The sequence below is a fragment of the Melanotaenia boesemani genome, chromosome 22 (genome assembly GCF_017639745.1).
Source record: "Melanotaenia boesemani isolate fMelBoe1 chromosome 22, fMelBoe1.pri, whole genome shotgun sequence".
Classification (NCBI taxonomy): Eukaryota; Metazoa; Chordata; class Actinopteri; order Atheriniformes; family Melanotaeniidae; genus Melanotaenia; species Melanotaenia boesemani.
The window spans coordinates 4,358,340-4,385,603 of NC_055703.1; the positions used below are offsets into that span (position 1 = coordinate 4,358,340).

At 40.7% G+C, this 27,264-nt stretch overlaps 1 protein-coding gene across 1 annotated transcript in view; it reads right to left on the reverse strand.

Annotated features, from left to right (window-relative positions):
• LOC121633202 (heparan sulfate glucosamine 3-O-sulfotransferase 5) overlaps nt 1-19,212 on the reverse strand; it is an 86,611-nt gene extending 67,399 nt beyond the window's left edge. The window contains exon 1 of the mRNA XM_041975021.1: nt 18,834-19,212. The gene's annotated coding sequence lies outside the window, so the exon portion shown is untranslated. The remainder of the gene's footprint in view (nt 1-18,833) is intronic.
• Between the last annotated feature and the right edge of the window lie 8,052 nt (nt 19,213-27,264).

The window sequence follows — 27,264 nt, forward strand, 5'->3', positions numbered from 1 at the left end:
CCCCCGTGGTCACATCCAACCCACCTGTTTTATTTCTCCATTTTTTATTGTGCTTGAGAGGAAAAAACTGCATCTAATCATGGAGAATGCCAGTGTTGAGGATAAGAACGCTTTTTTCTTATGAATTATTTGTTAACCTTGAAGTTAAAGTTTGAAAACTTGGTTTTCGATTTAATGGTTTCATCTTCCTACTTCTACCAAGCAACAGATGGTTGCATGCAATACCCAGGTCTGAATGCTGAATCTCTCATGAAGGACACACAAACTGAGGTTCTCGCGCCTTCCTTTACAGGTTACATTATAAGAAAAATATTACTTGAGACAAATTTCAGGTCAAACTCTTCCTTTAATCTGGAAAACTCCACTTTTCCTCGAGGTCTATCTCTTCTATCATCACCAGTGTCTCAGGAACAGTGATGAGAGCTTAAATTGACGGTAATGTCCAATCAGGAGCAGCCAAAGATCAGCCAGTGAGCAGAAAGTTCTATGTGTGTGTGAAAAGAAGAGAAATAATGCTCCTCTATGGCTGGAATAAAGCCAAGAAGACGTTTCTGATGCACGGTGGCGCCACAAAGCAGCTGAGCTGGAGTTGGTTTAGTGAGGATAGCAGGTAAATAGTAGCAGGAATAACTGGAAATGAGGAAAAAGTGGAAACATGGAAATAGTTTCTGTTGTGTGTTTGTTTCAATAACAATATTTTTTCTCCTGAAAGACTTGAGAGAATGATGAGATGAGAAAAGGTTTGGTCACTGTTGATCTGTGTGTTATTTCTACAAAGTTCTGTTAGTAATAAATTCTGCTTTCTTCTTCTGGTCGGCCTTTATGCTGCTATATCTATTCATACATTCACTTTACATCATTTTACCTCATAACCTGACAGCTGAGGCTGGAAACATCATGTGTGATGCTGACTGGGATTAAAAGCTCCAGCTTCTACAGAATGGTTTATTTAAAAAAAAAAAAAAAAAAAAAAAGGGTGAACCTAAAAAATGTCTTCCATCCTGGCCGACTAATAACACACCACATTGTCTCATTTCTCTTTTCCAGGTGTCCACACTCTCAGTGGTGGACTCCCACTGTGACCAGGATCTCTCTGCGACATGCTGAGAGACACCACTGGTATTAACATTTACATTTCCAGGGAACTGTTTATAAATGACTACCTCTCACTGATCAAAACTTTTCTTTTTTTTTTCTTTTTTTCTCCTCCTAGAAGAAGTTTTGCTTTTGTCCTCACCATTCCCCTAAAGTCGATAAATAAGATCCACAACAGGTATGAGGACTTTTATTTATGATATGCAAGATGTGTCTACCTTCTTCTGTGCCACCTGAGGTCATCAGAGCAGCAGTACTGAGACAGGGATATAGTAGGCACGACAGCAGATAAAAACATCTAGGTTACATCCCGAAGGAGCTTCTGTACTCTGACTTAAAGCACATTTCCACCTCATTCTATCCCGTGGCAAAACCTCTTGATGTATTGTGTGTGATTCTGAGGTAAAAGCTTCATCCTGGGAGTAAAACTCCTCCTGCTTCTCTACTGCCAGTTACAACCGGCCGCTCTGTGGAGTGGTGAAGACTTTTCAATACTCTGCTTTAATGTGGAGACAGCATCAGTTAAAGCTTGTTCTCTGGCTCTGAACACTCAGAGAGACCATGCGTTACATACAGAGGTAATGTTTAAGGCCCTGAGCCAGAAGGGGGCCTACAGAGCAGTGAAAATGAGCAGAGTTTGCAATGACAGCGGAGAACTCCCTAAAGTGGTCCCACCCCCACCTCTCATCCTGCTGCAGTGGTGAGCAGGTTTACTAGCACAGAGAGCAGTTTTCTGACAAAAGAAAGAAAAAGAAAAAGCAAAAAGATAGCAAGACAGCGGAAGGTTATGCAGATAATTTAGCTTAGAGCAGCTCAGTCTGTCATGATGGGTTCCTGAGTGTCACCAGGCTGAAAATTAAAACAGAACTTTTTTCTTTCTTTAATTATCAAATTAAAATGTGTCTAGTTAAGCTAAACAGTCAAGCTAAGAATGCAAAGTTAGAGAATTTATGGGCAAGAAATCTGGTTAATGAAGCACTAAAGGTATATGGATGGAAGTTATTGTGCATTTTGTATAAATTTATCTCCCAGTCTAGAAGACCTGAGAGTCTAATCCTGCAAAGAGGGTAAAAATATCCAACCCAGTTCTGTTACAGCTGAACAAATTAAATATTGATAGAATTTTCTTATTTTAACTTTAGAATAATTCCAGTTTCACAGCCTTTATGGACTTTGACGGGTATTTTTTATTAAATCCCTTTGAGCATTTTAAACTGACCTGGATGCAGACTTGGAGGAATGAAAGCAATAACCCTGCAAGAAGTACCTCCCTCTTTGTGGAAAGGCTGCAAGCTGAGAGCTGAATGCACTGCAGGGAGGCCAGAGTTTCTCCTCAGATGTTTCTAAATGGTCAAAGATGAGCATCAATAGTAATTAAATACAGTTTGTAGTTAATTTTCTTTAATTATCTTCAGTCAAGAATGAAAAAAGGTGAATAAATTATTTTTAAAAAACTATGGAAAAAGGATAATTGTGATTATAATAACTGAAAGAATAATTTCTGCTCTACAGTGACTTATTTTTATCTTTTTGTTAGTGTTTTGACATGAACATGTCTGTTTTTTTTCTGATGATATAAATAATAAAATACCAGCTCCTTCACTGTTGCACCATTAAACCTGCAGCAGAGCAGACGTGTTACTGGAGATGCTGAGCAGTGAAAATGGACAAAATCCCAAAAAAGAATCTGGAGCAGACGTTGAACATGATGACGTATCTGCTGTCTAGAGATACTTTGGTTTTAAGAGGTCAGACCTGGACCACAATGTCTCCTTAGCTGCTAACATGAATGTTTGAAACTAAGATCAGGACCCTCCTGATCCTCATGTAAAACTGGAAAAGATGGCGGATACTCCAGTCAGATGTCACTGGTAGACGTGTTTTCTAGAAGAACTGATGCACCACCACAATCCATACAAAGACTTGGTCCTGATCAGTTCTGAGGAGAAAGGGGGAGGATCAAGACTCTGTGGATGTTAAAATCTCATGACAACCCAACCGTCGGACTTACTGCAGCAATTCCCTCAAACAGTTGGGGAATGTGGTGACCACCCAGTCATGGACAAAGCAACGAAAGTCAAATACAGTGAGTCCGAGAATATTGTGTGATTAACTGAGGTGGAGAAAAGATCCATGAGCAGCGGAAAGGTCTCCGTCCTCTGGTTCTAGCACTTAGACCTCCACCAGTTTTGCCAGTGATTCTGGGCGTCATCTGATGAGTCAGTCTAATGGCAATATACAGTAAAGAATCCTTTAAAATTTCTGGATCCAGACGGTGATCCGGATCACCCCCAAAATCAAATCACTTGTTCCTTTATTCCATTTCTAATATTTTCTAAAAATGTAGTCAAAATCCGCCCGTTACTCTTTAAGTTATGTTGCTGACAGACAGACAGACAAACCAACACCACTGAAAAACAGAACATCCACCTTGACAAAGGTTATATTAAGTCCAGACTCCATAATCTTACATGTGGAGTAAGGATCAGTTTTAGGTCTAATGTCTTGGTCTAAATGTTGCTAATACATATTTATCATTCAGGTGTAGATTTGCAGCAGCTTCTGGAGGTGTTCACAGAGGAGCCAGATAAACTAAAAAAAGTGCTTTGATATAAATAAATAGTCTTTAAATTTGAATAAAACTAATTGTATGTTGTTTGGGAATCATAAGAGAAATGTAAAAGTAAATGAATCATGGATATTATAAATATGTAGTAAGTGACATAAAACACATACATTAAAATAACATGAACAGAAAAGAGCAGGATATAAAGATCACACAAATAAACGCTTCCTAAAATACAAACTAAAATTTCCAGATTTAGTTTAAAAATAGCACAAATTATAAAAAAGGATGACTGATGTAAGGGTAAATGTAATGAAACAGTTTAACAGATAAATTAAAGCAAAGTAAAAACAATCTATCAGTTCACAAGAGGGTAATTTTGCCCAAATATCAGCAATGATGGTGTTTAAAACCTGAAATACTCCTTTACATTTCAGTCAGTTAAAGAACAGATCATTAAAATTACCCAGCAGTAATTACACACCACTGTCACGTCCAGCGTAGTTATAGTACATCACTCCGCAGTATAAACACCTCCTGTCCTCTGCATTACATCTCCATCTCACATTACCAACAGACTCAATAAAAAGTGAAAACAGTGTAAATGAGGACACAACTTGGCCATTCGTTCCTGTAAATGATCGTACGACTGTTTCCTCTCAGAATCAGTTTAAAGAAAAGATTCGTCTCCTCTGGTGACAGAAACCAGCAAAACATTTACTCTTCTTCTTTGGTGGCATGCATGAAAGGCTATTTATAACTGAGTTCTGGCGCCAACCTGCTTCTCCAGCAGCATCTACTCCAACCTTAATTACAGCAGTCTGCCTGTGCAAGACAGCAAGGTAATAGAATACGGCTGCAGGTCATCACATTTAATAGTATGACTCATCATTAACACTTGGCAGCAGCGATCGATCGGTCGTAAGTGAAAAGAATACTTGAAAACAAGGCTGGGCTGCAGACTAAGTGAGCCAGGCAGGACCATAACTCACCGTGGAGTAGTGACGTGCAGATCGATATCAAAATATCGATACTACTGATACTTTTATTTTCTATAATTGATTTTCATGTTAGAATATCTATTTTACTGATTTGGGGTAAAAATGCAGTTCCAGTGGAAAGTAGCTATAATATCAGGTTCTCCTCTAAATTATACCCAGTTGGCAGGAACTACTTTTTCTTCCGCCTGTCAAAGTCACATGTGAAATGGCCCAGCGTAGGGCACAGCAGCGTCTTTCATTCAGAGAGATGTTGTAGCAACACCACAAACCTCTTCAAACATCTGAAAAACACAGAATATAATTAAATTATGATGAGGAAGAGGAGGAAGTTAGCAGGACAGCTGCTGCAGGAGCGAGACACGTCACTCCTGGAGTCCTTTGATGCTGCAGCAGGTACTAACCACTATTCAGAGGAAGGAATGTGGAGCTGTGGACCACTGATGCTACATTATGGCAAAGTAATTTTCATCTGTCTGCTAGGTTCAGGTTTGTGTTGATGTTTTAACAACAGGAGTTCCCCTCATTCTGAAGACTGTTTAGTTATGTACAGCATTATATGTGGATATGAAATAAGAAAATGCTGCAATAAATATCAGTATGAGTTCAGCTTGGAGTGAAAAGTATCCCTAAACCAGCTCACATCAGCTCACAGGCCTAGATTTAGAGGGTCAGGATGCTGCAGAGGCTGCTGTCATTAAATATTCAGTAAAACAGCCATTTTAGGGATTTTAAAAATAAAATTATGGATGAAAAATATTTAACAGGATAGAAAGACAATAACATCAACCCCTCTCATTTGTTTAGACTGATGGTAGCTAAACATTTTTATATGTAGTTGTTGATAAACATGTAACTTTTCTGGCATTTATATATTTATTTATGCAATTTTTAGTTTAAATTTCTGTACAAAGTCTCGGTATGGGATCAGTATCGCCGATACTGGCTTGTATTTTAATTGGTGTTGGATCGGAAAGAAAATGAATGGTATCGCACATCAGTACCGTGGAGATAACAGGAGGAGGCTGGTGGTGATTTTATCGACCACAGAGAACATTCAGATTTCTGACTGGACAGCTGACTCCTCTTTATCTGCTGGATTTTACACAGAAATCTGACTTCTGCTTAATTTTAACCACATTTACGTCTTATTTCCATCTAATTTTCTGATCTTGGCCTGTAGAAATGATCACGTCCTTTTCTTAGCCGGCTCACATCATTGTGCAAAATCTTTCCATCCACCTGGAAAACAGGTTCAGGAAATATTCATTTCCACCTTGTTTTAAGCTCCCCCCTCTGCTAAAATTAAACCATAAACCATCAGTCGGTCATCAACACGATGACGGGCTGATCCTCCTTCACTGCCGAAGGTCACTGCTGCTCAAAGACCAAAGCCAAGGCGGGTTAAATTCATACATCACAGTTCATGTACAAGACAATTCAAAGTCCTTCACATAGAACATCACAGCAGGGGGCAGAGGAAGCGTAAAAGAATATAAAGAGAAACTAAATCTAATTAAATGGGCTTGCGACCTGTCCAGGGTGTACCTGCCTCCTGCTGGGATAGACTCCAGCTTCACCGCAACCCTGGATTGGAGTAAACGTTGTAAAAAATGAATGAAACAACGAAAGAATGATAAATAAAAACTATTAAAAGCAGCAACAGTCCAGATGAGTTAACAGAGGCTATGCAGATTTCATGCACATGAGAACAGACGTTTCTACCCTGGATTTAGAAAGTTAAAAGCATCTCCGCTGGCAGATAAATACTACATCTCCATGCCTTCTTGTTTTTTTTGTTTTTTTTTAAGGATTTTTTACTTTATTCAACAGTAACTTGACAGGACATGGGGTCAGAGAGAGTGGGGAATGACAGGCAGCAAAGGGTCCTGGGCCGGGACTCGAACCCCGACTGGCTGCTCCAAGGAGCTGTAGCCTCTGTTCAGTTTTTCCATTTTTAATCTGGACTCTGGTCTGGCCTGGTTCTGGTCCAGAATATATATCTACTCTCATCTGGATCATTGGTCCTGATATCTGGAACAAAATACCAGAAAAGCTGAAGTCTGGCCAGAGTGAAAGTCGGTCTATTTGTTCTGTCTGAAGGGTTCTTCCTGTCATGTACAGAACGTCGGGCTGATGGTCTGTTTAAAAACATCTGTCTGGTCTCACTACAGGTGCCGGGCCTCCACCACCTCTCCACAGATGAACCACAAGAGTGTTTCACTGAGGCTGTGCTCACACTGCAGGATTTAATGCTCACTTCTGATTTCTTTTTCTTTTTTTTTGTTTTTGGTTTTCCACATTATAATTGAAATGTAGCCTCTATCAGACTCCATCAGACTCCAGTGTGAACAGTCAGGGTGCAGAACTGAGACATCTATCTCATTTTGATGAAGTAAAATTTGGATAAAATGTGACATCATTCAGACTGGCGTAGCCCTTAAGAGAAACATTACCCATGGATCTGATGTAGGACCACACATGAAGGTGTCAGAAAAGTCAGGTTTGGGCTGTTTTAACCTGAAATGTGAACATAGCCTCAGACTGGTGTGATCCTCACAGCCTGACGTTAATAGAATAATAAAGACTCTCACCAGGACAAGCAACGTGGAGCTCTTATTCAGACCAGAACTTCTCTCTCCACAACAATAACCTAAACATAGCTGGACAACCTGTTATAGAGACTAGGGCGAGGCGATTAATCAGTACAATCTATAAATCAAATTTCCCATTTCTGATGATTTACCTTTATAAAAATCTGGATTTTTCTCTTAGTTAGCAGCGGGCTTTTAGCTGTGTGTATATCCGCATTGAGAAATGCTGCTCTCTACGAGGTGCAGAAGACAGCTTTAGCCCACAAACTCTCAGGGAATTATTTCCACAGTGGATATATAATAAGTATCCGGATGGAAAGAGATCCCCGATGCAGTTGTGTTGCATCTCTCAATGCAAGATATGAAGCTGCTTATATGGTTGAAAAGTTAGGGTGCTATTTACGTTCTTTTTGCTGTCATTCATTCATATAAATAAATAAATAAAACGCTTTTAATGAGTTTGATAAATGGCTCAGCCCTAATATCGACCGACATTATTCTAGCAGCAAGGTGAGTGTGGAGAGGGCGGTCTGTGGGTGGAGCTCACTAGCACTTTCACCCTAATCCCTGCATGACTCTTATTTAAGTATAAAGTTTTTTTGTGTTTGTTTTTTTCATGAACAAACTAATTAAGTCAGTCAAAAACATAAAAAACAAAAACAAAAAAACCTTCTGGGCCCCTGGGCAAGGCCCCTAATCCCCACCTACTCCCCAGACATCGAAATGTGGCAGCACACTATGCAACTAGGATGCAGGATACTGATGCCACGAAAGGTATGAAAACATCCACAGAGACATCTCCCACCCACACCAGGCAGACAACAGCAGCCACAACTCAGACTGATAGTTCAAGTTTTTCCCCGCTGGCCATCTGGATACATAACACCCCCTCATTTCCCTGCAGGTTCACCCTGTTTTTCTGTGCAAGAGGCAAATGAAGACCCTCGGATCCTGGGACTTAAAGCCACTTCCTCTGCTGGGGTGTCGTGGCAACAACTCTTCATCTCAGCCTGTATGAAACATCAGGACATCACTGTGAAAACATGTGGGTTTTTCAATTTGGGAGCAAATTCATGAAAAAAGAGATGGGCGGTAAATGTGTTAACATCTTGAATCATAAACTAAATGAAGCCCAGCATAAGCAAGAGATGTTCATTTAAAGATCCATAAAAACACAGACTACTTTATCCGTCAATGAAATTCTGACTGAAACATTTGTTTCCCTGAAAGAAAATAAATCATGAGTTTTATCTTTGAAATGAACAAAAATAAAAGAACTTCATTTCCTCAAGTTCCTGAAAAAACAAAGCCAACATTTTCTTTTTAACACTCATGAAACGCAACAGTGTAATAAAACATTTAGAGAACACGATGGCTCATAATGTGTTTTATGGAAGAATGTGAGACATTTTCATTCAACACAATCCTAAAGCTGCTGGTGAAAATGTGGGAGCAGGTAATTTATTAGCAGGATGGCGTATAATCCAGGCTCGCTTCCATTAAATCACTATTCCTGCCTGCTGGACACGTCTGCAGCATCCTTAAGCCGTCCAAACCATCCGTTAAGATTCAAAGTAAACCCAGCAAGTTCCAGAAAAATCTAGAAGTGGAAAAAACGAGGTCCAGGAAGGCTGCTGAGTATCTGATGCTCAGGTTTTACATCTTTAAATGTGTAGTGATACTTATTCACAGCATTCACATGGGATGCAATGCACAGCCAACATTGGTTGCTATGGTAACAGACAGTTCCTCCCCATAAAAGCTCTAATTGATACCAGCAGATAGCAGCGAGGAATTAAGCATCACACCTTGCAGACAAAGGCCCTGATGGCCGGACAGAGTGAATCCATGTTTCGCTCCATTGGGACACGTCTCCAACAAATAAACTCATTCTACAAGCAGAGTTGTTTCTCCTCAACATAAAATATGTTTCTTCTGTTTGAATGAGACACCAAGGAAAAGCCCTTCCAGCAAAATGTGATGAACATGACTCTCGTTCAGTTCACAGAGGTCGTTACTCTGCAGAAATGAGGATCTCAGACTTCTGTAGAAGGGTTTTTGCATTTACTGTTGCAGCATTATGTCCTTGCATGTCAATAAAACAAGTCTTTTCTCACAGCACCAGCAACGTTCAGACGAGATGAAGACGTGATACAACAGAAGCTCAAGTCATGAAGGAAAAATAAGATTCCTCAGCTGCTCTACGTGTCTGTCTGCAGACAGCTGCAGCAGCTTTTCTATCACACAGCTGGCTGGAAAAGCTTCCACAGCCAGAGAAGACGACAAAGTTTGAGGGATGAGAGATACTCCAGAAATGTAAAATATTACATATGAATTGTACCTTTAATGGTGATGAAAGAGGCTTTGTTTATCATCTGTTTATGAGTATGAGGGGTCAGGGTGAATCAATGGACAACCCAAAACTCGTTCTTGAGTAAATTAATCTTGAGCAGGAAGGAAAACATACACCTGACCTGGTAAAACTCTGACTCCTAGTGGTGAATTTTTGAAGACGAAAGTTAGAAAATCCACCTTTAAAGTTTGTTGAATGTTCACGCTGGTTCTCCAACAAATGCTGCTCATGTCAAAATGAGCGTTTTATTAAGGGAGAATGTTCATGCCAGAATCTGTGGAGGAGTTTGCTTTTCAAACCGAGAACACCAGCTGATTTTACACACTCATTAGAAATTTGGGACTGTTGTGGAAGAGCGAGCGAGAGTTTTCTGCACACACACATTTATTCTTATTCCCTCCTGGTGTTGCATAAGATGTCAGATGATGAAAGAAGAAAAAAGCATCTGCCTGAGTCGTACTGCTGCATGTGCCCCCAAAAAATAACTAAATGTTACATCATGAGTAACTTTACTTTTCTCTTAATATATTAGTCTCTGTTAAATTAATTTTATTTATTTATGTGTTTGTTTATTTATTTATTATTATTATTATTACTATTATTATTATTACAGCTGGGTGCTTTGTCAGACCCCCCAAAAAACCCAACAACATTCATTTAATCAAATTTAGATCAGCGAGCTTTCCCTCCGCTTGTGATGATGTTATAACTTTCTAAGGTTTCAGAGAGAGAGAAGAGTGAGTCTGATACGTCTGCAGCAGCTTTCGGTGCTGGAGAACAGCAGCTGCTCTGGGTCTGATGGTGGCTGGTAAGAAATTAGATCAGTCTGATAACTGATGGAGGTTCTCCTTCCTGGTCCTGGTTCTGATGGAGGTTTTTCTCTCCACTGTCTTCTCATGCAGCTCAGGATGGAGGACTGAATCAAAGAGATTAGATCTAATCCACTGGTTTCCTTAGCAGGTCATTATTGTTATGAACTGTTTATGTGAAGACAGTTACTATGGTCTGTACTTGGTACTTATACTTGGTCTGTACTTGTTATTGTATTGTACTGTATTGTGATTATAAACTGGACTGATGTGGATATAGAATGGATTTATTTTAACTGGATTATAATTGAACTTTATCTGTAAAAGGGACTTGAGATGACTTTGTTGTGAATTGGTACTGTACAAACAGCGGTGGAGCTAGAGGGATGTCCAGGGTGACAATGGTCACATCTGAAATCTGGACACTCCAGGTGCCACTTCAGGTGATTGACAGGTCACTGGAGAAGGACAGAAACAGCCTTGCATGGATCAACAGTCACTCTACACCAGTTAAGGTCATATTCAAGTAGTTTCCTAATTATTCATCCTATAAAAAAAATAGCATGTGGCTGCACATTTCTCAAAGAGGTTTTGTCCCTGTGCAAGAACATTTAAGGCTATTAACCTGATGTTAGCATGAAGCTACGTAGCAGTGCTAATCTAGTTCAATGCTAGCACTAGATTAGATAATGTGGGGAAACCAGGCCATACTTAGTTTTCAGTGAGTATATTTAGGGTCTACACATCAACTCAGTTCATCAACATTTTCACACTGGAGATGAAAATAAACTATAAAGATGCTCAAAGAGAAGGTCAGCATTCATGTTACTTAGCGCTGATTAAGCTAGCACTACATGATCCAGTTTCATGTAAACAGGAGGCTAGCAAGGCAACTAGTTGGTTTTAAAGTAGCTACAACATAAACATATAGAGAAAATGATCCTGTAACCAGTCTGGTTTAGTAGAGGAACATATAAGAATAAAGAGGAAGGAGATATTTCTGACTTTTAGTAAAGAGGAAGGACACAGATCTGGAGGAGACAGACCCCAGACCCAGTATCAGCAGCCCCACAGCTCCCAATGTAGAGCTAGCCACACCAGGATCCAGTCTTCCACCGCCACCAGACAGTAGTCCAGAAGAACTGATCCCCTACTACCACATCAAGATCCAGTCTACTACCACTACCACCAGGCAGTAGTCCAAAACTGATCCCCTACTACCACACCAGGATCCAGTCTACCACCACCAGACAGTAGACCAGAACTGATCCTGGGACAAGTTGAAATATGTATTCTTACCACAGAAATAAGACACTGTTACTTCATATTAGGGAGAGAATGAATGAAGAATGAATGAAAAAATGGTTAATTCACCACTTATGACAAAAATTTAATTTAAAATGTGTGAAACACTAAGTTACAGGAAATTATTTCTGTTAAAACAAGTTTAAAACCAGTCAAATGGATTTCCATGTCGTGCCATGGAAGTCGGAACAAAACCGCAGCGCACACGCACCTGGTGAAAACTACCACTACTGGTCTACTACTCTGGGCTCGATCGTTCATCCGGGCATGTTCACAGAGCATTTAATGGGATTTCCGAATTCCAGTAAATTCCCTCACGAGAAAACATAGTCCAGTTTGGCTGTAACTAGCTGTTGGTCTGCACTGAGACGTCGATTCAATGACCACTGATGTGATTTGAAACGGATGGAAGTGACTGTGTTATGTGACATCATCTCATATCCATCCAGTCGAACAGAAATTGTGAATCATCCTGCCTATGATCCAGACAAAAATCCACTAAACTGATTTGACACTGCATCCTCATCACATTTTTAACCCATTAAGACCTGGCCCATGAAAAAATGGTAAGAAAAGGCCCATTTTTTAAATATGAGGTCTTTATTTGACCCTTTAACAAAATGTAACAAAAAAGGGATATCTACCATTTATTACCATGTGATATATTAAAAATGTTATAATATGGTTTTCTGCTTCGGGGTATCTATTGGGGGACAGAAGACAAGTATCAGATGGTGTTCAACAGGATTTTGAGCAAAGTTTATATCATAAATTGAAGCAAAATGTCTTAGAAACTATATGTGACAAATATGTCACGTCAGGCTCATATGGGTTGATATACACCCCTCATGTTTATGTACATGTAAACAAATGGATAAACTGAACTGATTCACTTTTACACACTCAGATATGAATAAACTCCATCCAGCTGCAGCTGATGCCAGCTGAGCCTTGTGAAGCTCTTTGAGCATGAGTGACCCCGGTGGGAATTTAACTTCTCACCCTCGATCTGAACTGAGCAACATGGTCCCATAAACAATCTTCAAGGACAGATGGAAGATAATGTGTTATTAGAAAACACGTCCTCCTCCTGGACCACAGCATTGTTTGTTCTTTGTTGGACTGAAGTTGCTGCGAAGGGGTTAAAGTGAGGCGGGATGGGCATACAGCCAAAGGGGATAAGAATGACTTGAGTACACTAACTAAGAATAGTCTGTTCTATCATCATGAGAGTTTCACATCCACAACTTTAATCTTCATCCTGAATTTTCTTTCTCCTTAGAACTGACTAGAACCAGGTCTTTGGCTGTATTGACCGTGGTGGTGTTGGTCCGTTCCTCGAGTAAACACATCTACCAGTGACATCTGACAGGAATGTCCTCCATCTTTTCCAGATTTACCTGATGATGAGGAGGGTCCTGATCTGGTAGCAGCTAAGCTGGTGCAACAGATTTTATCTGGACTTCATCTTCAGTAACTAGTAGTTTGGTCTAAAGTTTCTCATTTTCTTTTATCTTCTTGTTTCTCTGTTATGATGAATAATTTGAAGTTATTCAGGATTATAAAATTAATTGCATGCCTCCTTGTTGATCTCTAATTCCAGATCTCCTGCTGGGAGAAAACCAGTTCTACGGTCTGGTCTCCATGCTGACCTTATATCAGCAATAATCAACCTTTCCCCAGAGTCTCAGTGTATAGACGACATGCTCTAGACATAAGAATACAGTTTACTTAGAACGATGATTATGATGATGATGATGTTGATGAAGGATGCATAATTAATTATGGTAGTGTCATGTGACTGCTCCCAGTTCCTGCTCATCCCTGAGTTTGAAACCAGTTATCCAGACAGCTGCTGCAGTGTAACAGAGAGGCCGTTGGTTTGACGTTAAAATCCACGTCCACACCAACTTTCTGCTGCGTTCAGGGACATCAGTCCATCCCATGTTCACACCAACTTCCTGCTGCATTCAAGGACATCAGTCCATCCCATGTCCACACCAACTTTCTGCTGCATTCAGGGACATCAGTCCATCCCATGTTCACACCAACTTTCTGCTGCATTCAGGGACATCAGTCCATCCCAAGTTCACACCAACTTTCTGCTGCATTCAGGGACATCAGTCCATCCCATGTTCACACCAACTTTCTGCTGCGTTCAGGGACATCAGTCCATCCCATGTTCACACCAACTTTCTGCTGCATTCAGGGACATCAGTCCATCCCATGTTCACACCAACTTTCTGCTGCGTTCAGGGACATCAGTCCATCCCATGTTCACACCAACTTTCTGCTGCATTCAGGGACATCAGTTCATCCCATGTTCACGCCAACTTCATGCTGCATTCAGGGACATCAGTCCATCCCATGTTCACACCAACTTTCTGCTGCATTCAGGGACATCAGTCCATCCCAAGTTCACACCAACTTTCTGCTGCATTCAGGGACATCAGTCCATCCCATGTTCACACCAACTTTCTGCTGCGTTCAGGGACATCAGTCCATCCCATGTTCACACCAACTTTCTGCTGCATTCAGGGACATCAGTCCATCCCATGTCCACACCAACTTCCTGCTGCAAAGCAGCATTTATTTACTCTTTGCTTACTTTTAGGAAGCTGGACTGGAATCATCATGTAGGTGGAAATTTAAATTTCTTTTTTAATTTATGAGGAATTTAAGTTTCTTCCACAACCTCCTGAACTTCCAGCAAACTCAGATTTATAAGGTTTACTTAATTATAATTCCACTTAATTTTTTTTCCTGTACAAACCCGTCCAAGAGTAGACAACAACATATAAACAAACAGGATCAGGCAGACTGAGGCAGCAGCCGCCGTGCAACGCGTCATTTTCACAGATGGAAAAGATAACATGAGGGAGAGTAATGGGGTGAGGCTAGAAAAAAGGCATCTCTACATTGGGCCTGACGGGCCCAGATTCAAGATTTAGATATAATATTTAAGATTTAACATTTAGATATAACACATGACATTTAGATTTAAAATTTAAATTTAGATGTTCTATTTGACCATTATATATATGTGGTTTAAATTTGGAAAAATGTGCTAAATGTGAGAAAAGTGAGATAAATAATGAAAATGTGTCAGCTACAACTTTTATACTGAATTTTTACACTTGGCACCCCATACTACAGAGCCACCACAGAGAGCACCCTGCAGACAGCATCCCAGCGTGGTACGCAGGGAGCTCAGCAGCTGATAGGAGGATCCCAGGCTTTCATAGAGTTTCTGATGAAATATTCCTGCAATGGGACAGATTTGTGCTTTTGAGGGGTGTGAAAGTAACACCGGACTTTATTCTTTACCTGCTGATTCTCATCTGGCGACAGACAGCAGCTCTAATCGTAGAAGCAGCAACTTCCAGCAACTCTTCCTGCAGCTGCCACAACCTGCCGCCAGTCTCCACAGCTTTCCAGAGTCGAATAGATGGTTCAACATCTCCAATAACAGCTGCTCTGTTGCATGCTTGTTTAATGGTGCAGCAATAAAAACGATCCCCCCTCAAAGAGTTTCCTGATGCTGAATGTTCCCAGCGCTGATCAGACTGTTTAAACCAACAAATTCAGATCAAAATATACATTTATTGTACAAAACAGGCACTAATTCCTCGTGAAGGTGTGTATAACTATTACTCTGTTTGTAATTATTCATTATTTTGTTATTTATTTCATTTATTTCTTTATTATTGTATTATTATTATCTATATTGAATAGTATTAACATATATAATTTTTTATTAATTAAATTTATTTCATTGGGTGACAAATTGTTGTCATCAACAAAATAAACTTTTACAGTGTACTGATCAATTTTCCAACTTGCTCATGGAAAAAGGAAAAATTAAACTACATTATTTTATTTTACTATTATTTATTTATTATTATAAAAGCAGATTGAACCATATCATTAATTAAGTAATCTAATAGCACATTATACCCAGCTTTATTTCAGCCTCTGGATAAATATCAAACAGAAACCATACGATGGCATCAGAAGGGTGTGAAAGTTAAAAGAAGGAATATTTAAATGAATCCCAGCTTTGCACCATGGCTCTGCCGTGGAAGGATGTCAAAATTACATCAGGCAAATCTGGGGAATGGAACCCATATGGCTAATGGATGTGGGTTATGATATTGTTTTGGAAAGCTCCTCAACACGGTGTCCTTCAGATGCTACAGCAACACAGAACTCCACAAATCATTACTGCAGGAAAATAGAACATAGCTGATCAGGCCTGGGAGGAAAGGATGCCAGGGGGAGGCAGAGGACGGCTCTGTGAATAATGATTACGGTCACCTTAGTCATATATCACCATCCGTAAGAAGATAACAGGGATAGGGTGTCAGCACAGAGGCCTGACAAATTTCTGCACCATCCTCAGATTTCAATCCCACGGTCAACCCCCCTGCGTCCTGCATCTGCCCCCTCCCGCCTCTAATAATTGCTTTCCGAGCTAGAAATGAATCCAGGTCGCAGCCACACAAACATGCCTGTGTAAACTGGACATAGCAAGTTTGACCATCATGAAAGTTGAGTGATGACACAGCATGCCATGAGGCCCCACTTCCACTGAAGTGTGTTGCTTGCTAAAGTTATCAGGAAGCAGTAACCAAGGTCAGGTTAGTGGGTCTTTGCCTGAATATTGGATGCATTCAATTAGCACTTCTGCAAAGATGAACGTGACTGAAATGCAGTAAGTGGCTCAGATGCGAGGGAGAGCGACTGACTCTCTTTCCCTTCAGTTTTACTGGAGTTGGCAGCCGAGTTCGGGTGGATGGTCTGCCAGGAATGAGGCGCTTCATTCGTTACCCTCAGAAGGTCATGGGACAGTATTTTAAGGTCTTTCCCAACGTCCGCTGCAGCCCTCCCAACAGGAGTCAGGAAGATGAATGGGCTGGTGTGCTGTCCTGGCTGCAGGGAGCAACGCGATATCACAACCTCTGATAGCTCAGATTAGACTTTCCGGAACAAAACTGCTGTTAAACCACAAAGAGATCGCAATGCATGGCTGTCACCCTGAGGTGATGCACAAGTTCCTGCTAGAAGTGAAACTGAGTGTAAACAAATATTCAAACTTTGTCGGCACCAGAGGTGGAAACTGAGGAGACGTCAGTGTTTCCATTTACAGTAAAACTTCATGGTAAATATACTCTCTTCTCTACCTGATCATTTGTGTTTACCTGCAACTGACAAAAATATGTTAACTGATTGTTTTAGTACTCATTTAAACAACAAAATGTTTTGTTTTCAATGCTTTAAGACATTAAAGGCAACAGCCTTTTCATTTATCACAACCTTGACAGTTTTAAACTGAGATCAAAAACATTTTAGGCCCTTTTTTGTTGTTTAGAGGTGCGGGCGTGTAACAAAATCAAAGATCAATACCAGAAAAATCTAGGATTAAATCTATCATTAAAAACTGTGGTTCTACTGCTCACTGAAATCACTTCACTAAAATGACTGTTGTGTTTTTATTCTCTTGAAACACATTTTCTTAGCCCACTTTGGTCCCCTTAGTACCAACGTGGTCTGGTTTAACCACCACAGCCTTCAGTTCACTGGACTCCAATGGCCTCCACAGCCACCAGATCTCAGTCCAGTAGAGCAGCTTTGGGGTGTGGTGGAACGGGAGATTCTCATCATGGATGCAGCCGACAAACCTGCAGCAACTGTGTGATGCTGTCATGCCAATATGGAGAAAACCTCTGAGGAAGGTTTCCACCACCTGCTTCCATCTATCACATCAGGAATTAAAGCATTTAATATAGGATGATCAGAGAGACCAGTTTGTCCTGTTTCTCTGGCTCTTGTACAGCAGAATGTCCAATGAAGCAATAAATATGGTTAAAACATGATTGGAAACATTATTTTAATTCTCCAAGCACTGACATTCTGAACCATAAAAATGTTCCAAAGAATCACACCCGCTGTCTGACCAGCACAGTGTCCTCCCCCCTGCAGCATTTCAGTGTCAGAGATTAAAATAAAATTTATCATCACTCATATTATGACCCAGCGTTCTGAAAGCCTGCAAATACAGACCACTGCCTCAGCTGAGAATTTAAGTCTCTGACATAATAAATCATAAAGCAAAGAAAATGTGCTTTAACAGCAAAGTGAACTCAACATTTTTGGTCCATTAAAGTGCAACACAAACAAGAAGACCTGAGTTTTGTAGCCTGTGTTTTTTACAGACGCAGCTGTTTCAGGGGGCATTACAGCCTCCTCTGGTATTTATACAGGTTGTAATATTAATAAAATGACCTAGAATGGCTGTTTTTTTTTCATATAACAAATTATTTTAAACATTGGGAACTTTTGAAGATCTGTTTATTTCTTTTAAACTCTAGTTCAGATGAGAAAATTATGATATATAATGTTGTTTTGGTGCTAAAAGTACCATTCAGGTGGGTGCACCTGAATCTCCTCTCATCTACTTCTGAAGATTTATAGCAAAAATAAAACTGTCTATCCTTTAATCCCTGATCATTCTTTGCCTTCAGAGGTTCAGAGTTGAACTGATATTTTGCTGAACTGGGAGAAGCTGGAATACCAAGGGGAATCACATGAGCAGTGCTGGTGAAAAACTGCAAGCAGATCTCCTGAAGCGACCCATTTCATCTTCATTCTCAAAGGCTGACATGAAAGTTTGGTGCTTAACTAACAGAACAGAATTAATGCAGAGAAATGATGACAAGCAGCTGCAGGGAAAATCCCATCTGTCACCTGAGACCATGATAAAGACAAGACTGATGGAATGAGGGTTAACTCAGGTGACAAAGTTATACCTGTGGACGAAGCCTCCCTTCTCTGAACCTCACCAAAGACTGAACTCAGCTCTGGATGAAACATCTATCAGGGTTTCACTGAGCTAAAGCTGCAGACAAACAGCCATGTTTTAGTTTTTCTGCAAGTTTATTGTTCTGATCTTCATCAAAACAATCTTCTCAGAAATGAACAAACTTCTTTTTGCATGAACTCCACAGCTCAGAGACAGCAGGCATGTTGAATTCATAAAGAGCAGATGAAGTGGAACATGGTGACAGGATGGCTGCAGCCTGGAAACACCAGCTCTGATGAGCGCGTCCTTACCTGTTCAGCATCCTCCCCACAGCGGGACGCAGCGGGACTCAGCCGGAGCTTCGAGATCTGGTCCGCATCTGATGTTTGCGGAGCTGAAAAACGCAGGACAAATTGGAGGCAGGTGTGCGCGTGGACGTGGGCTCCGATTTGGATGTTCCGTTCAACGAAGGGCGCGCGCTCCGTGAACCAGGTGCGTTTGAAATAAATTTGAAAAAGAAGAAAATGGCAGTCTGCGTCACGTCTTCTACCGGCGGACGCAGCTTCCTCTGAAGGTCAACAGGAAACACGCAGAAGCCGTCTCTGAAGTCCACATGTCCCGGAGAAACCTCCTCCAGCAGGTCCGCGGCGGTGGCGCGTGGATCCGGCTGCACTGCTGCTGATGCTGCTGGAGGTGAAGGCTGCACGAGGAGAGCTGGGCGTGTTCACCAAGCAGGGGAGGAGAGAGAGGAGGAGGGACGAATAAAGATGAAGAAACAGACGAAAAGTTTGGAAAGTGAAACTTGTTTTCATCCCTCCACTGCACACGTGCATGATGAAAATGACTGTTTTGTTTAACTCATTATTTATTTTGTTTAGCCAAGATTTAATCGAAAAGATTTTGTGTGTCTTGTGCAACAGAGGAACCAGCAAAGAAAGTGATCAATTAAACGATCATAAGACAAGACAGACCCGAAACATGATTTTATGAGGCCTTCTCAGGTTTCCAGTGTCATCATGTCGTGTTCATTCCCATGCTGTGACATCTCTGCGACTCAGAGTAAAACTTCACAGATTAGTTCTGCTGTTGTCAGAAAATACATTTTACACTTTAACCACGTCCTTTTTGTTGTTCCAGGAGTCCTGCATCTTCACTTAGTCACACACTGTTGGTCAGTATTGTCTATAGGACATCTTGATTTGGGATAGGAGCTGTAGAGACCTGCTTCTTCCTTTTCTCCTCATACTTTGGGGAAATCCCACCACTAGTTTTACCTTCTCGCCCTCTTTTTTTTTGGGGGGGGGGGGGGGGGGGGGGGGGGATTTTCACAGACTGTGCAGTTTAAGATTTAAATGTAAACAAATGGCTGCTTGCTCACTCACTACTAGAAGGATATTACAACCATGTTTCTGTCAATAATAATAACAATAATTATTTTATTAATTCAGGGCTGCCATGTTGCAGCGCAGCGATTCACCTCTGTTGGCACACTGAGGACTTCATCTCAGAGAAGAGACGGGACGAAGATGATACTGGATTAGCCGTGGTTGGGGGAGAATCACTACGAGAATCTGACAAAGTTCAGTAGCTACAGCTTAAATGCTAAATCATTAAACTTGCAGACCATAAAATCATAATAATTTTACAGTAAGATATTTTGTGGAGCTATGTGGAGACACAGTCCATTTATATTCTGAATCAGTTTAAATAAAACATTTTACATAAATTGTGGTTCTGGCATGTTTGATTGTCTTAGCTCAAGTAGCCAACATCCTTATTTTGCTTAATGTGATTTTATTAACCTCTTCTTCATGAGGCATATTTTTTCTGCCTCCAGTCTGAAATTAAATACCTAAATTAAGTATATCTCCATGACTACAAGGTCTGTTTAAATAATCTTGGTCTTAAAAGAAAGTGGAGACATGTGAGATTACTACAGACGTGTCAGAATCACAGGTAAATATCAGCCGGTGATGATGATGATGACGATGGACACCTCTATCAATGGTCAGAGTCAGGAGGATCCAGGGATAGCCCTACATTCACCTTAGAAACACCATGAGGGTCCAGAAAGAAGTGAAGCCCAAGATAGTCTATGATAGGAAGAGTGAATCCTTCACTATAAAACCTCCTTCATCTCCATGGAACCAGGAGGACCTTCATGGTTCATTTCAAACAAAGGCAGAGTCGTAGGAGAAACATTAGCAGAGTTTTTAGAGCTGGAATCAAACTTTTCACCACAAACAGCAACAGTAAGACCTGGTTTCTGGTTCTGGCTGCTAGCTCCAGAGTTTCTGTCCCACCGTGATGAGACAGACGTCTCTGTAACCAGCAGAGTCTCTGCTGTCATGTGACTCCTTGTTTGTGTGGAGAAATTAGCAGAAGCTCTAAAGTGGACAGAGCTGTTCTCCTGGTTTTCTACATTCACATATAACTGCTTGGGGTTTAAACTGTGTTTGGTTTGGATGCCGATGCTTGGTAGAGTCTTTTAGCTGAGTTTCTCTCTGTCATGTTGCTATGCTACATGTTAGCATTGCTGCTTACTGGTGTCTGCTAGTGTTAATTTAGTTAACAAAAACTAAACAAAAATATTTTCGTTAACGCACATTTTTCATCGAACAAAAACTAGACTAGACAAGACTAAAACCCCCATTATTGAACAATAACTGGGACTAAATCAGAATGCATTTTCATGGACTGATAAAGACGAGACAAAAATGTAGTTTTCTAAATAAAAGCTGGGCTAAAATCTATGGACATTTTAGTTCACAAACAAAGATGAGACAAAAATGATATCATATCATTATATGATATGATTTTGTCCTCCTCCTCTTCCTCCTCCTCCTCCTCAGCTCTTCCGCCAATCTCACACACCCCCTTTCAAACCTGCAGCGGGCAGGTGCACAAACACATGGGACAGACAGGAGGTGGATTCCCGGCGAAAGGTTAAAAGTAAACTTTCTCATGGCTACACAGCTGTTCAGTCCGTTGAGTTTTTTCACATTGTTCATGTGGAAATGTTCTAACTTTCACTATTAAACATTGTCCCGAGTTCTACTGCTGTTTTTCTTCCATCTGGTTCCACCAAACGTTTAAGTGGTCACTGATCACCATCATTCAGGATGTTTTTCTGATCACATTTCTTCCTGGAAGACAATGGTTCCCCACCTTCCATTGTTTAATAATGGTTGGACAGTTCTGAACCCAGTTCTAGTAGTTTCTGCTTCTCCTTAGATGTTTTCTCTGATTGATGCCAATGATCTGACTCTTCTGAGACTGATGAACTTCTTTTGCCCACAGGATGTGTCTTCCCACATGGTTGTTTAAGAAATGAGACGCTGTTCGCTGGATCAGATAGACGTAAATAACTTGTAGTTGAAACATCATCCATGCAGAAATTATCCAATGGGATGCTCTTGTTTGCTTAGTTAAATCCAGGGGTTTTTGTACGGGAAGCAGTCAGTGTTTTATAAAACAATTAACAGTTGTGAGGATTGCTCGCAAATGAAGGATTTAAGGATGTGGACTGGATAAAATTTTGTAAGGCCATGTAGAAATATTGATTATTTTTTCCAGGAAAAGGAAGAGAAGATTGGCTTTGTGAGGTCAGTAAAAAGTCAAGCATTCAGAGCCAGGATGATTTTGTTGTGCTGGTAGGCTGTAAACTCCTGACCTGAGAGGAGGCAGACGGAGGTTTGACATTCCAGCTGATGTACAGCCTGAGTGTGGAGTGAAAATTGCCTTTATGTCACATCAACAGTATTTGAGCTCCCTCTCTGATTTCCTGTATCCTCTCAAATAAGCCATTAGTCTGACACAGCACATTTCTGTTAGCTGGTAAGCAGCTAAGGCAGCCTGTGCCGAGGTCCTGCTGCTTCATCCACCACCAGATTTACAGAGACTATTTCAGGAATTCTGGTGTCTCGCTTCTGCGTTGGGCTGCCAGATGGTCCAGTGTTAAAACTTTGAATTATTCAGCCATCCCACAGCAGATTGAAGCTGTCATGTGTAAGACAGCTTGGCTGGCCTTTTCCTGCACAGGGGAACACCAGCAGATGAGCGCGACCAGCAGCTGCAGAGGCACGACTGGGTTACGCAACACCACATTCAGCTTCATGGTTTACTGCAGCTATGAAACATTTTTACTCTCTTCTTTCTCTGATCACACTCAGAGTGTGTTATAATCTCCCAGAGAGGGATGAGAATCATAAATTATTCACCCAATTCAGCTTTTATGTGTGAATGCTGAGCACACAGCATCTGAAAACAAGCCGTTAAGCTGTTTTAATAGATACACCCGATCCGTTTGTGGCGTTCTTTAATTCATCACAATAAGTCAAACTGTGTCAAACACAATTATGAAAATGACTAAAGTTGGACAAGAAGCTATAAACCAAAACACGATCATAAATTCTCTGGAAGACATAATGTGCTTCATTTAATGTGCCACAATTACCGTCCTGGCTATTAGTGATATTAGAGTGAAGCTTTACTGATGGCAGGGATCATGATGGGAGCCATAATTTCTCAAGATAACTCCTGTCACTTTACACTGCTATTACAAAATACTGCTGTATAATATATATCACCACATTAAAAAATGATAGACGATCCATATTTTAGCTTCTCTTCATGCCTCCTTCATTTGCTTTCAGCTAAAACCCGCCTCACCTCGTCAAGGTTGAAACAATCTGACCTGACTGACACACCTGTGGTCCGAATATGTGTGTGTGTTTATCTGTGTGCTTCCTTTCATATTACGATGAAGAAATCCAGCTAATGTGGAGGGTGTGTGGTGTAACAACCCTAAGAGTGCCACATCCATCCAGCTTTGATCTCTCTAGCACACCTCCTCCACTGAGAATCACTCCAAAATTACACCCGAGACATCTTATCATGTGAAGTGGTTAACAGGACATTTTGAGTCAAGAGGTATGTCCTACCTGTACACAGCACAGAGACAAGAGGCTCATTTTCAATAATAGATGAGGATCTTTCTACATGAGGTCTATTAGGTAGCTATGTACTCTACAGAACAACCTGCATGATATCCTCACACTAATGGCGCTTAATGATATCTTTACAGAAAATGTGCCCTACTTTCATCTGAATAATAATTCCTATCTGTTAACTCGAGTCAATAAAAATGAAACACTACAGATTTAAGATAATTTGAAACAACACAGTTTGTTTTCTGACAGTTTGTCCTGTTTGTGAAGGTCTTCCATGAAACATTTAACTAGACTGTGGAGGTTGTTGGAGTCCAGTGAACTCATCGTCATGTTCTAGAAAGCAGGTGGAGATGATCTGAGCTTTGTGACATGGTGCATTATCCTGCTGGAAGTAGCATCAGAAGATGCTCCACTGTGGTCATAAAGGGATGAACATGGTCAGCAACAATATTTGGGTAGGCTGTGCTGGTTAAACCAGGACACGTTGGTACTGAGGGGCCCAAAGTGGGCCAAGAAAATCTCCCCCCACCATTACACCAGCAGCAGCCTGAAGCGTTGATCCAAGGCAGGATGGATCCATGTTTTCATGATGTTTCCACCAGATTCTGAGTCGAGCATCTGAATGTGGAGCTGAAATGGAGACTCATCAGACCAGCAACGTTTCTGCCATATCCTCCAGACCTTGTTTGGAATTAGTGCTTATTTGATTCCCTGTTCCTGCAAGTTGTCTTGACCATGTCCACATGACTAAATGCATTGAGTTGGTGCCATGCAATTGGCTGGTTAGATATTTGTACTAACAGCACTTGAACAGGTGGACAAGTAAAGTGAATGTGAGTTTATTTAAAAACAGTAAATGGCAATAAAAGGGAGTACTGCCCATTTAAACAAGAAACACCTGAATATAATCCATATGATGGATACCTTTGGTGCTGCAGCATTATTCTCTTACAAAGCATCACCTATCTTCCTGTTCCACTTGGTCTTTTTCATTTGACCCACAGTAATACTGATATTTGTAATGTACATGTGTAACTGGTCTGACTCGGCACCGTCTATCTGCGTTGGGTAGTTGGAAGAATTAAGAGGCGGATACCACTGCAATCTTGCAACTGGTTGGTGGGTTTATTCTGTACAAAATAAGCTTTGATCAGTACAGCAACTCGGTTTAACTTGGCTTCACCATGCACACCTCTCCTCAACGTGGCTGCGGGCAAACTGAGGAGCAAAGCGCGAACAGGAAGTGACATCACCAAAGGAAACTGGGATCAAACAAAGAAATAAAAGCCCTCTAATAAAATAAGTGCTTTAAAGAAATATAAAAAATAATAAAATAATACTGAACAAAGAATATATATATATATATATATAGTCTTTGTTCAATATATATATATATATGTATATATATATATATATATATATATATGTATATATACAGGCATATAAGGGGGATTTTTAGTGAAATGTATAGTATTTTAACACACCTGTTACACATGACAAGAGTCTCTGGGAAATGAGGTTATTTAAGACCGGATTAAGGAATCTATTGTTAGAAAAGGAATATAGTTTTCCCACCTGTTTTTCTTAGTGTAGAACCAAATATGAATTAGGATCAACTGTGTTTGTAATACCTTAGCTCTAACCCCTTTAAAACAGTGTACAATGGTTTAGTCCACACCTGCACTGGTTGTTTCACCTGAGCTAAGTATCTTGCAGGTATCCTACGATGAACAGCCACAGGAGGAGGGAAAAGTCACGTCTTTCCCCAAGAAAGGAAAATCAGGTTACCAGAAAAGAAAAAAAGGAGAGCAAATGAAGGGAGAAGTTCCACCGTCTTGGATCGGTTCAGTCTCCCTGAAGTACCTCCACATGTTATACACTATTAGAAAGTTCAGATTTTTGCGATGTGAATGATGTATAGCATCCAGGCTACAATCAGAACTGTAGCTTCAGTAAACACTTATTTCAGACCAGTTGCAGATGCAGTTTATTTTAGAAGCCAAACTGTACTCCAGTAGCAGATGATACTGCAACAGAAACACTTGTTACATCAACAAAGGTCCAGTTAAAGTAGTCCAGACAAAAGTTGGGCCTTTTATCTGTTTTCATCTTTTATATATAGAAACATGTTTCAGAAGCAAAATACAGTACATGTCCTCTTCCACGAAGCACACCATGTCACATCACAATTCCGAGAGGACAAACCAAACACAGCAGCTTTTCACATCTTTATTTTTGCATCTCAACATCAGATTTCCACTGAATTAAAATAGTTCTTGATCAGATTGAGACGTTTTAAATCGTTCGTCATGTTACATGTACGGGTCATGTGTTGTGGTGAAAATTAGCTGAGAAGATATATAAACTAAACTGGTGATGAGAAACTTATGAACTCACTGGTACGGTTCTCTGTGTTTTATTGAAGTGTCCATCAACCTTGAGAAGGCCGGTTGGACGGCTGCTGTCTTTTCATACATGAATAAACCACAACATCACAATGAAGGTGGGAAGGCATGAGCAGAGCGTGTTCATAAAATGTGCATCCATCGTCCATGAGGGCGCATCCCAGTCTGCCGGCAGCCATGACATCGCTATTAGTGGACAGCCAAAGTGTTCTTAAAGGGCCTGTTAAATTCCACAGGACCAGCTGTGTATCAGCACCCTCCTGTCCACTGGCTGGTGGGAGCCTATAAGATGGTTGATTATCACCAATAAAACCAAAAAGTGAGGAAGGAAACTGATCAGCAACGTAGAACAGAACATGTTTAGCTAAAGAGAGCCATGAAAGTGGGGGTGAGACTGAAACTGAACCAATGTTATCGTCACAAACCAGGTGAGAGGCACCCAATGGGCAGCTGGGATAAGCCCCGCCCCTTGGCTTCCTGAACGGGATTAAGCAGGTATAGATAATATGTGTGTTGTAAAATAAGGAAACAAAACTAGTTTAAATTAAAAGTTAATCATATTTCACTTTAATTTTCATGGTTTTTGTGTTTTTTTTTTTTATTCTGCCAAACTGGTTTTTAGATAATGAACTACAAACGGTACACACTGGTCTGACGGGCTTGTGAGAACACACACAATGACACACACATCGATGTCAAAGTCAAAGACGAGAGGCTGAGCTGAGCTCCCACAGACACAGAGAAGGGCGAGGCTGTAAATATTCATGGTGGAGCTGTCAGCATGCCACGGCTCTCTGCTGGCTCCTGTCACTCCACTGATCTCTTATACATGACATTCACGTCCAATGATCACCCCGCCTCACCTCAATCATGTAAAGAGAGATGCCCTTTCTCCCACCTGCCTGATGTCAGCTCCTCCAGGAGACAGGAGAATGCTGATCAACCCTCCATCCTGAGCTCTCACATCTCATTTTCTTATCATGGTCTGCTCTTCAGGAGAGACTGCTCGTTTTACAGAAGGACCTTGTAAAATCAGCTTTCTCCTCATGTCCATATGGTGTTTCTGATGTGTTACAAGACATGAGACAAGCAAAGTCAGTCCACATGTAGGCTGGACTGGGACACAAAGTCAGGCCAGGAGTCATGCACTCATGGCCTATTACACTGCATGCATATGCTCACACTCGCACAAGTTTACATACACACAAATACGGACTAATTAATCACCAAAGCTCATTATTCTAGACCAACATTCACACAAAACTACAGACCCCTAGTGCAGTGTTTCTCTCTTCTTCTTCTTTGGCTTTGTTTCTTTTGTTTTTTATTTGTTTGTTTGTTTTTTCAGCTTTTTAATGTTTATTGAAAGACACTAGCATGTATAA